This window comes from Apium graveolens, chromosome 9, assembly GCF_009905375.1.
Source record: "Apium graveolens cultivar Ventura chromosome 9, ASM990537v1, whole genome shotgun sequence".
NCBI lineage: Eukaryota > Viridiplantae > Streptophyta > Magnoliopsida > Apiales > Apiaceae > Apium > Apium graveolens.
In genome coordinates this window covers 22,096,005-22,108,178 of record NC_133655.1, presented here as the reverse complement: position 1 = coordinate 22,108,178, position 12,174 = coordinate 22,096,005, and the positions used below count along the sequence as shown (strand labels likewise).

The window sequence follows — 12,174 nt, the reverse complement described above, 5'->3', positions numbered from 1 at the left end:
ATAGTTTAATTCTGAAATTAATTCAGGGTGGCCAGTTACACTTAGCCTCTAGTATAAATAGAGGACTAAGTTGCTGAGTTTTACACACCACATCTACATTCTCTTCACCTCTCTGCTTTCTCTTCCCTCCCAAACACTATTATGTGCTGTGAACATCAAACTCTGAGTTGTTTTATCCTAGAGGAGGCATTGCAAGCCTCCCAACACACCAGGTGGGGGAAATTATCTCTTCAAGAGCAGTCATGGCTTCGAGTAAGGCTTGTCGACTCAACTGATCGGTTTCTTGTTTTGTTGTACCTGTTGACGATCTTAGCTTTCTGTTTCTTTTCACTTTTAAAGCTATGATTACTGGTACGCTTTCTGTTATTTATGTGTTCTTACAATTACTGATATGCATGTTATTTACCTACACATTTTATTTCGTTAATCGTTATCTTGGCCTTACCTTGTTAATTGTTATATATAACTGCCTCCATGTTGCTGTAATAGTTAATATTTCCAACATTCTTGAAGAGATAATTAGTTATATATTATTTAGCATAATGGTTAGCGAAACTGAGGTTCCCGTAGGTGGTGGTAGTTCTGGTGCAACTGCTGGGGTCATTGATAGGACCACTTATAGTTTTCTACAAGCCGTTGAATTAACCGGTTTACCGGAGAAATTCAATGGTGGCATCAGTTTTTCTCGCTAGCAGGATAGGATGAAATTGTGGTTGACTATAAAGGTTTTGTGGCCGATTGTGGAGTATGAGAAACCGGTTGTAGATTAAAAAAAAGGCTGACACGGTTAAGGCTTTTACGAAGTGGGATGAGAAGGATGGGGTGGCTAGGGCGGCCATTTTGGCTGCTCTAACAAACAATTTGTTTGATGTTTATTCTTCTGATGCCTACTCCGCAAAATTCTTATGGGAGAACTGAACCAGACACATAATACTGACTCACAAGTTCTAGAAAAGAATTCTGTGGCTAGGTTCCTTGAATTCAAACTGGTGGACAATAAGTCCATGACTGAGCAAGTGCATGAGTTCAAGATGATAGTGCATGCTTTGAATGAGTCTGGATTGGACCTCCCTGAGAAGTTCAAGGTTATGAGCGTGATTGAAAATCTCTCTAAGTCTTGGGAAGAGTTCTCTCTCTCCTTGAAAAGACAGAAAGGAGAGATCACCTGGACCAACCTTATACTGGACATCTCGGTCCAAGAACAACAAAAGTCCAAATAGGGATATGTGATGCCAACTGAGCACGGTACCTCGAAGGTAAATGTAGCAACTGTAGGACAAAAAAGGAAGGTTGTTGCTAAGAAAGTTAATGGTAATAAACCTAAGAGTGACAATGATAATGCCAAGAAACCAAAGGCAAACAAACCGTGTTGGTCTTGTGGGCAGGTTGTGCACTGGAGTAAGGACTGCCCTACAAAGAAATCGAAGAAAACCGAGGTGGTAGCTTAAGCGAATTATGTGCTTGGAACCACAAGTGGGCTTGTAGTGAACATGGCTGTTGGTGGGGCTACGACTTCTGAAACCAACGTTGACCGGTATGTGATAAGTAGATTTTATATCCATTTAGAACGCTTCATATCGGCTTAAGTTGATGATTTGACCTCAAGTATGTGGTGTTTTTAATGCATTTTGTGTTGAGTCTGTGCAGGGCTTTAGTTGGAGGCAGGAATGGACTTCTATATGCTTTTATGGTGATTAGAGATTAGGAAATGAAGTGCGAGCACTTGCAAAAAGTTCAGAAAGAGAAATAAAAAAAACTGTAGAATTTTTCCAGTAGTTAGGCGCGCCAGCGCCCTATTTTCCAGTAGCAGAGCGCGCCCGCGCTTGACCTAGGCGCGCCCGCGCTAGGTCGGGCAGACAGAATCCTGCTTTTAGTACGTTTTGGATATTCAGAGCGGCCAAGTCAACCAGAAGCCTATAAATAAAGAAAAGGAGACAAATTAATAAACAAGGAACACAGGGAGAACTCTGGAAAACCTAAAGTACACAAGACGGCTAAGAAGAAGAAGATTTAGTTCTACATCGTTCTTTTGTATTCTTCTAATTAGGTGATACTTTGGATGCTCGTTTTGGATTTATTCTAAACCCTAATACTTTTATATTCTCTTGTAGTATTCTGAACCTTTTTACTATCATGTTTTCATTGGAACCCATGATGATGAGACGTTCAATTATGAACTAATCGTTATCATGAGATTCTAACGGATTTATTTACGTATTTTAGTAGTTGATTGCTTTAAAGTTTTAGTGTGTGATGAATTATTGATATCCGCATATGGTTGTGCTTAATCTTCTTGGATGCGTAGCTAACTTCTAAGTTGTTTGTTAAACTCTATTGAATTCGAAAGTGGATATAGAGGTTTAGAACTTGCCATGCTAGCATAGGTTTATGGATGTTTTGTCATGCAGGATTCGTAGTGTAATTTTAACCATCTTACGTTGTCCTATGTAATCTCAATGGATAACTTGCTCTTAAACCGTTATGTTTTCAAATCTTATAGACATATAGGGTCTAAACATAATTAGTGTATGCCCGGCTTTTATCTAATTTGTGGATGCTGAGTAGTAGGGTACACGTGTATCGAAAGATAGCGTGCACTGATTTCGTGTTATTTGATTAGTTATCATCACCGTCACATACTATGATTAAAGGCATAAACTCTGAATGAAGTATTTAATGAAGTTAGAATCCCATATTTTATTTCACATAAGTAACTCGATTTCAATCTCTTAGTTAATCCATTATAGCATAATTACTTTTAATTAGTTAAATCAAACACAACTTGATACTTGTCTTAGCAGTGAATAATAATCGTACATTATTGCATAAGTGCACATTCTGAATTAAACCAGTCTCTGTGGGAACGAACTGAAATTAATCTTATACTACTTGTGACCGCGTACGCTTGCGTGATTTTGTGCAAATAAGTTTTTGGCGCCGCTGCCCGGGAATCGGTGTTATATTTGTTTATGTGCTTGTCATCAGTGGTCATTAAAGTTCACTGACTCTGATTATTCTTTTTAAAAAGTTTACTTTGCTTGTGTGTTTCAGGTATTCGAGAGAGCGTGTATGTGAACATGTTCTCAATCTCTAAGGACACACTAGTGGAAGTTGAAACAGAAGTGATCATTGCAATGGGAGAACCGGTAGCAGAAACGAAAGCAGTGAAGGAATATTCTTAACCGAAAATCAATGACATTCAATCTAGAATTGTCAGACCAGCCATTGCAGCTAATACCTTTGAAATCAAGCCCAACACGATTCAAATGGTACAGAATTCAGTCCAGTTTGGGGGTGCTCCAACGGAAGATCCCAATATGCACATTAGGGATTTCATCGAGATCTGGGACACCTTCAAGTTCAACGGTGTTTCAGAAGATGCTGTGAAACTGAGACTTTTCCCTTTTTCTCTGAGGGATAAAGCTAAGATGTAGTTGCACTCTCTACCAGCAGGTTCTATTGCGATTTGGGATGATCTTGCTAAGAAATTTCTTACTAAATTTTTCCCTATGGCAAAAATAACTGTAATCAGGAATGCTCTTACTCAATTTGCACAGCAGTCGGGAGAATCTTTATGTTAAGTTTGAGAGCGCTACAAGGGGATGCTTAGGAAGTGTCCTCATTATGGAATGCCTGATTAGATGGTAATCAATTGCTTCTATAATGGTTTGGGAGCACATTCAAGACCCATGCTCGATGCAACATCAGGTGGAGCCTTATGGGCTAAGAGCTATGAGGAAGCTTATGAGCTAATTGAAATGATGGCTGCTAATAAATATCAAAACCCAACTCAGGGATCACCACAAGGCAAGGTAGCAGGAATTCTGGAGGTGGATACAACTACGGCTATAACAGCTCAGCTAAAGGCATTGACTATGAAAGTCGATTCTCTGAACAATTATGAAGTTCATTAGATAACAAATGTTTGTGAGCTTTGTGCAGGTACACATGCGACGGATCAATGTGCTATATCTAGTGAGTCGGCACAGTTTGTGAGCAATTTTCAGAGACCATATCAACCCGTTCCTATCATTTATCATCCTAATAACCGAAACCATCCTAATTTCAGCTGGACCAATAATCAGAGTGGTATACAACATCCACAACAGCCTTATCAGCAGTTTGGAGCCAAGTCATTCAACCCTCCTGGTTTTTAACAACAGTATGCACCAAGGCAACAATTTTAGCCACCGATAATGCAACAACAATCTCATGAAAGTGTCGTTCAATCTGCTATGAAAAATCTGAATTTGAGAAATTGAGGCTAATGTGTAAAAGCCGAGCGGTTTCAATTAAAACTTTGGAGAATCAAATAGGATAAATTACTAATGCGCTGCTGAATCGACCACAAGAAACTCTTCCTAATGATACGGAAGCTAACCCAGGCTAGAGGGAAGTCAAAGAACAGTTGAAAGCAATCACTTTGAGGTATGAAAAGGTCGCTAACCATCAAAAATCAGAATCTGAAAATTTTCGCCAGAAGCCAAGCGCGCCCGCTCTCCATACAAGCGCACCTGCGCCTGCCCCTGTACCGAAAATCATAAATTTTGATGATACAAATGATCAGAAGGATGGCGAAGCGGAAACGAAGAAAAATTATGTTGAACACACTATTCCTGAGCAAAATACAGGAGATAAACAGGTCTATCTGCCTCCTCCATATCCTAAAAGACTTCAGAAGCAGAAGTTCGACAAGTAATTTGACAAGTTTCTGGAGGTTTTCAAAAAAATGCATATTAACATACCTTTTACGGAAGCTCTAGAGCATATGTCGAGCTATGCTAAGTTCATGAAGGGTATTCCATCTCGGAAGTTAAAGCTTGAGGAGTTGGACACCGTTTCTCTAACGGAAGAGTGCAGTGCGGTGCTGCAACAAAAACTGCCTCTCAAACTTAAAGATCCAGGAAGCTTCACGATACCATGCACCATTGGCGAGTTATCTTTCGACAAGTGTTTGTGTGACTTGGGAGCTAGCATCAATCTGATGCCATTGTCTGTCTTCAGGAAACTTGGTCTGCCTGATCCAAAACCTACAAATATGTCCTTACAACTGGTTGATCGGTCCATCACTTAATCGCGAGTTATAGTGGAGGATGTCTTGGTTAAGGTGGATAAACTCATCTTCCCTGCTGATTTTATCATCCTAGACTTTGAGGAGGATAAGAAGATTCCTCTTATCTTGGGAAGACCATTTTTAGCTACAGGTCGAACTTTAATCGATGTGCAAAAGGGAGAATTTATAATTAGGGTTTAGGATCAGGATGTCAATTTTAATGTCTTCAACGCAATGAAATTCCCCACAGATGAAGAGGATGGCTATAAAGTAGAGTTGATCGACACTGTAGTTAATTCGGATCTTGATCAATTATTAAGGTCAGATATCTTAGAAAGAGCCTTAACTGGGGAATCTGATAGTGAAGACGAAGAAGGGGTAGAGCAACTTCAGTTTTTGAATGCATCTCCGTGGAAGAGGAAGTTAGATTTTCCATTCAAGTATCTTGGATTAGCATAGTTGAAAAATTCTTAGGAGCGTCTTAAACCATCTATTGAAGAAGCTCCCACACTTGAGCTCAAACCACTGCCTGATCACTTGAGGTATACTTTTTTAGGTAATGCGTCTACTTTACCTGTTATTATTGCATATGACCTTTCAGGTAGTGATGAAGACAAGCTCCTGCGAATTCTGAGAGAGTTTAAATTAGAAATCGGGTGGACTATAGCGGATATCAAGGGAATCAGCCCTTCTTATTGTATGCATAAAATTCTGCTTGAGAAAGGAATTAAACCTACCGTTGAACATCAGAGAAGACTCAATCCTATAATGAAAGAGGTGGTGAAGAAAGAAATTCTTAAATGGCTGGACACAGGGATCATCTATCATATTTCAGACAGTTCGTGGGTGAGCCCGGTGCAGTGTGTGCCCAAAAAAAGAGGCATTACAGTTGTGGCTAATTAGAAGAATGAGCTCATCCCTACTCGGATAGTCATAGGGTGGAGATATGCATGGATTATCGGAAGCTGAATAAAGCCACCAGGAAGGATCATTTTTCGATTCCGTTCATCGATCAAATGCTTGACAGGTTGGCAGGTCATGAGTATTTTTGCCTTCTGGATGGGTACTCAAGCTATAATCAGATTAGCATTGCCCTAGAAGATCAGGAGAAGACCGTTTTTACTTGTCCTTTTGGTACTTTCGCTTTCTGTCGAGTTTCTTTCGGGCTCTGTGGAGCACCTGCTACTTTTCAAAGATGCATGATGGTCATATTCTCTGACATGATTGGTATTAATATGGAGATGTTTATAGATGACTTTTCTGTTTTCGGGTCTTCTTATGATGAGTGTTTGCATAATCTTGGATTGGTGCTGAAAAGGTGTGTTGAGACCAATCTGGTGCTTAATTGGGAAAAATGTGACTTCATGGTGCAACAGGGTATCATTCTTGGGCATAAGGTATCTAGCAAAGGGCTGGAAGTGGATAAGGCGAAAGTGGGGGTTATTGAAAATCTTCCTCCACCAATCTCAGTTAAAGGAATCCGCAGTTTTCTTGGTAATACGGGTTTTTATCGGCGATTAAAGACTTCTCCAAAATCTCTAAACCCTTGTGCAATCTGTTGGAGAAGAATGTTCCCTTCAAATTTGATGAAGAATGTTTAGCTGTTTTCGAGAGTTTGAAAAAGAGTTTGACCACAGCACCTGTTATTACTGCACCTGATTGGGATGAGCCCTTCGAGATTATGTGTGATGCTAGCGACTTTGCAGTTGGAGCTGTTCTTGGTCAGAGAAAGAAGAACATTTTCCATGTGGTTTACTATGCTAGTAAAACCCTTAATTGTGCTCAGCTGAATTACACTACTACGGAGAAGGAACTTTTGGCAATTGTCTACGGGTTCGAGGAATTGAGATCTTACTTGCTTGGGACAAAAGTGACGGTTTACGCTGATCATGTTGCTATTAGATATCTGGTCTCGAATAAAGATTCAAAACCTCGATTGATTCGATGGATTCTCTTGCTTCAAGAATTCAAGTTGGAAATCAAAGACAGGAAATATACATAAAACCGGGTAGCGGATCATCTATCACGTTTGGAAGATCAAGGTAAAGCTTCACAATATAACACGTTAATCAATGAAACTTTTCCTGATGAGCAAATTTTTGGGGTGCAAGAAGAAGAACCATGGTTTGCAAATATTGTGAACTATCTTGTGAGTAATATTATTCCCTCAGAATTTTCTTATGCTCAAAGAAAGAAGTTTTTACATGAAATGAAGTGGTATCTGTTATTCCCAGTGGACTAACAATGAGATTTACAGAAGGGGGGTTGAATGTAAATCTCAAAACTTTTTCAAGTTTTGAGCAGTTTGTAAGACTAAGTGTTTGAGTGATCAAATGTGTGTGAATTGCTTGGAGCTGATGCAGACAGATATATATTCAAACACAAATGTAATGAACACAAAGAACTTAAAAACTTTTCTGGTGGATTTATTGTTCCACCAGAGATGTGTTATTTCAGAAAATCTGTGATTCAAAACTAAATCACAGCTGCTTCCTAGTACAAACTAGATGATTTTCTCTCTTGATATTTCTAAACAGCTCAGGGAAAATTCACATCTAATTACTAGCTACTACTTGGTTTATATAACACCAAGTTTACAAGTGAAGACAAAGATAAAGTACAATAAGACAATAGTTCTCCACTTGTTTCTGTTCCATTTTTATCCAGTGTAATATGGAATTATCTGTTGACTTTCCATTTTGAACCAGACTAAAAATGGCTGCTTTTTCTGTTGTTCCTGAAATAGGCTACCACATCTCTGTCAATCCATGTGCCTCTGTCAGCTTTGTTAACTGTCACTATCAACTGCTATGAGACTGAGCATCTGTTGAAGCTTTCATCCGTTGATGACTTTATCCGTTGATGCTCTAGCAGTGCATCCGTTGAAGCTTTCATCCGTTGATGGCTTTATCCGTTGATGCTCTAGCAGTTAAAGCTTTATCCGTTGAAGCGTTATCCGTTGATGGATATTATCCGTTGAAGCGTTAGAGACATCCGTTGAAGCTTAGTTTCTTATCCGTTGAAGGTCTTCAATATCCGTTGACACTTCTTCACTTATACAAAATTACAAGGCATGAAATATTTACAATTAGCCCTCCTATTTGTACATCCATTAGTAGTCAACATGACTGATTATCTCCTAACAACATCTAAGAATTACAGCTTGAAATCAGAGAGTGAGATGTGCTACAATACCAAACTTATTGCTAAGTAAGGCTACTCCTTCAACGGATAGCCAAGATGGTCTTATCCGTTGAGGCTACAAATACTAGATTTCTACTTAAGTGTTTTGCTGAACTTATCATCAAACTAATACACATATTCCTAACAGTATCGATGGGATGAGCCGTTCTTGTTCAGATATGGGGCATATCAGATAGGGGTGAACGCGGGTCGGGTTTGGCGGTTTAAAGGTAATAAATCGAACCAACCCAATTAGTTCAGTTTTTATAAAATGAACCCGTTAACCAAAAAAATTATTTTCAACCCAACCCTACCCTTTATACATGGGGTCGGGTTGGTTCAGGTTGGTTTGGGTTAAAACTCGAATAAAATTATTTAAATATTTTTAGGAGTCAAAATTACAAAAAAAATTAATCAAAAGTTAAAGTGTACCCCATAATTTAACAGAAGATAACTATTATTGGATATTATATGTACAATGTACTCTTCTAGTTTAAATTTAATAACTTATGATGTGTTTCCCGTAAAATAATTATTTTATTTTGAATATATTATTTATTACAATTAATATATAAATTAAAATTTTAAATAATAATACTATAATTAAAAAATTGGGTTGGGTTGGGTTAGTAAGGGTTTAATTTTTTTGAACCTTGACCCAACCCATTATATTCAGATTGACAAAAAATTAAACCAATTGAAATTCGGGTTTTGGATAGTTCAGCTCCGTCGGCCTAAATAAGGGGCGGGTTGGGTCGGTTTTGCGGTTTGGTCAATTTTTTGTTCACCCCTAATATCAGATAATCAGGAGGTGCATTCCGTATAATGAAACAGAGGATATTTTGCGAGATTGTCACGCCACTGCATATGGTGGCCATTATGGTGGAGAGAAGACGGCTGCCAGTATCCTTCAGGCGGGATTTTTTTGGCCAACTTTGTTTAAGGATGCTCATCAGTTCGTGTTGAGATGTGATCGATGTCAACAGGTTAGAAATATGTCCAATAGAGACGAGATGCCTCTTAATGTGCTTTTGGAAGTTGAGAATTTCGATGTGTGGGGAATAAACTTCATGGGACCATTTATCTCATCGTGCAACAATCAATATATTCTTTTGGCGGTGGATTATGTGTCTAAATGGGTTAAGGTTAAAGTTTTGCCAACAACGATGCTAAGGTGGTGATAAATTTTCTTCATAAGCACATATTCACACGTTTTGGTACTCCAAGGGTAATAATCAGTGATGAGGTATCGCATTTCTGCAATCGCAAATTTACTGCATTAATGGAAAGGTATCGTGTGAATCATCGTGTTGCCATAGCTTATCATCCTCAAACTAATGGGCAGGCTAAAGTCTCTAATCGAGAGATCAAGAAATCTTGGAGAAGGTTGTGAGTCCGTCAAGGAAGGATTGGTCATTGAAGCTACATGAAGCTGTGTGGGCCTATAAAACAACATTCAAGACTCCTCTAGGAATGACTCCTTTCCAGTTGGTGTATGGTAAGACGTGTCATCTGCTTGCAGAGTTAATACATAAAGCGTACTAGGCTTTGAATAAGCTGAATCATGACATGTTGGTTGCTGGAAAAAAAAATACTTCAAATTAATGAACTCGATGAGTTTCATCTACAGGCTTATGAGAACAACAAGTTATACAAGGAGAAGGTCGAGAGATGGCATGATAGGAGGTTAGTGCACGAGTCATCTGTGTTTGGTCAGTAATTCCTACTTTTCAACTCTCGTCTCAGACTTTTTCCAGGAAAGCTTAAGTCAAGGTGATCAGGTCCGTTCATAGTCAAGACTCTGTTTCCACATGGTGCAGTGGAGATTTTTGATAAGCATCTGGACCAAGCATTCAAGGTTAATGGTCAGAGGTTGAAGCATTACTATGGTGATACGGCGAACCGCGAGGCGGTGACCGCCATTCTTGCTACGACTTGAACTCAAAGTTTCATGTCAAGCTAAAGACGTAAAACAAGCGCTTCGTGGGAGGCAACCAACGCATTCTGAAGTATTTTTGCTTATAAAAAATGAGAATTTTTTTTTACAGAAGTTGAGCGCGCCCGCACTTGCTCACTGAAAAAAATAGAAAATTCAAAAGCAAAACACCCGACTCCTACCCGAATTCTACCCTAACCCTACCCATTATTCTACAGCCTTTATAATTTAGCCCATTCATATATCCCTCCTACATATTCACATCTTTATATACACACCCATCTTATATAACATACAAACTCTATCTCTACATACATTACTTACACCCAATTCACACTCACTTGTTTGATTATGGCACATAAGAGAGCAAGATATACAGGTAGTAGTAATACACATCCCTCTTCTACAGAGGATTCTAGTGTCACAAGCGGTTCCATTGAGCACTGTGCGGGAGTTTTATGTCTAAAGCGGAGGCACAAGCGGAATTTGCTCAATTGATGTCTAAACCGGTGGCAAAGGAGGGGGGATTCTTGCCTACGGCTCAAGATGGGAAGTTATTAGAGATGATTGCAGAGAAAGGTTGGGAGATTTTTTGTGAGACACCATCTGAGGTTCCATTGCGCACTGTGCGGGAGTTTTATGCCAATGTTAAGGCTGAGAAGAATAGATTTTCTATGGTTCGGGGTTTGACTGTGGATTACCGGCCTGCAGTTATTTGTCGGGTTCTGCATCAAACTGCAAAGCCTAGGGGTCTGATGATTGGGTGCGCAAGACCCGGGTTGATTTGAATTTGGACTATATCTTGAAGGAGCTATGTGTTCCAGGAACGGAATGGAAATTCAAGGTGGGCACAACTGATCCGCTTACCTTCCCTGCTTCTGCCATGAACAGGTATGCGAGGGCATGTAATTTGTTTATGTGTGCTAATATTCCGCCTTCTTCACATTCGAATGAGGTCATTATGGATCGAGCCATACTCTTATGGGGAATTCTGAATGAGGAGTATGTTGATCTTGGTTATGTCATTCATCAGAGCATGCTTCAATTTTTGTGAGGGGGACGATAGGGGAGATTCCTCATGCCTCTATTGTTACTAAGTTGTGCACATTTGTGGGTGTTAGGTGGTCTGAGTATGAGCAGTTACAGATGCCAAGTGCCCCTATTGATGGTTCTACGATCGCTCAGATGAAGGAGTGGTATGACGGTATTCCCCATGAGAAGGGGTTGGGATATACTTTTGATTATTTAAAGGATGGCCGACCGGGTCCTCCCAGGCCTACTAAGGGTTCTTCTCGTGTGCAGCAGACAGCTGCTAGGTCCTCTCGTGTGCAGCAGACAGTTGATAGGTCTGGTCTTGGTGATGCTCACTACAGACGGTTGACTTGGTGTATGGATGCCATGCATGACATTCACCGCTGTTTTGCAGAGGACTTGACACAGGCTCTAGAAACTGCTTTTCGAGTCATTAGTATCGAGATTGATTGGCCAGTTTTTGGAGCTAGTACAGTGTATCCACCGCCTGATTCTCCACCCGAGGAGGGTGATCCTGCCGACAACTAGGTATGCTCTTGCTATCCTTATTATTGCCTTCAATGGGGTCATTGAATATTTTAAGTTTGGGGATGGTAATTTAAGGATTAGTAGTAGTAGAGTAATGTTCATATAGGAATCATATTGCATGTGTAGTGGTAGTTCATTCATAATTTTTCATAATTGTTCATGCTTATTATGTGAGTCCATTTAGTTGCATTTGCATAACATATAGCATGATCCCGTAGGATGAGCTAATTCTGGTTGGTAGGTTGGTGTTAATTTGAGTGTGGTGATGTTGAATAGAGGGATGATTAAGTTCTTATTAATTGACTTGCATGTCTAGAAGCAAAGTTTTTTCACAAATCTCATCGGTTGTTTTTGGATTAGATCAGGATCATACTTGTTTGGCTGTTGGAATTTAATCGCTTGTTTACATTTAGAATGTTTGCTATTCACCTAATAACTAAGG

General features: G+C 39.5%; 1 non-coding gene across 1 annotated transcript; it reads right to left on the bottom strand.

Annotated features, from left to right (window-relative positions):
* Window positions 1-3,524: 3,524 nt before the first annotated feature.
* Window positions 3,525-3,631, bottom strand: LOC141687574 (small nucleolar RNA R71). The gene has a single exon (XR_012561068.1). It is a non-coding gene; the product is annotated as a small nucleolar RNA R71 (small nucleolar RNA).
* Window positions 3,632-12,174: the final 8,543 nt, after the last annotated feature.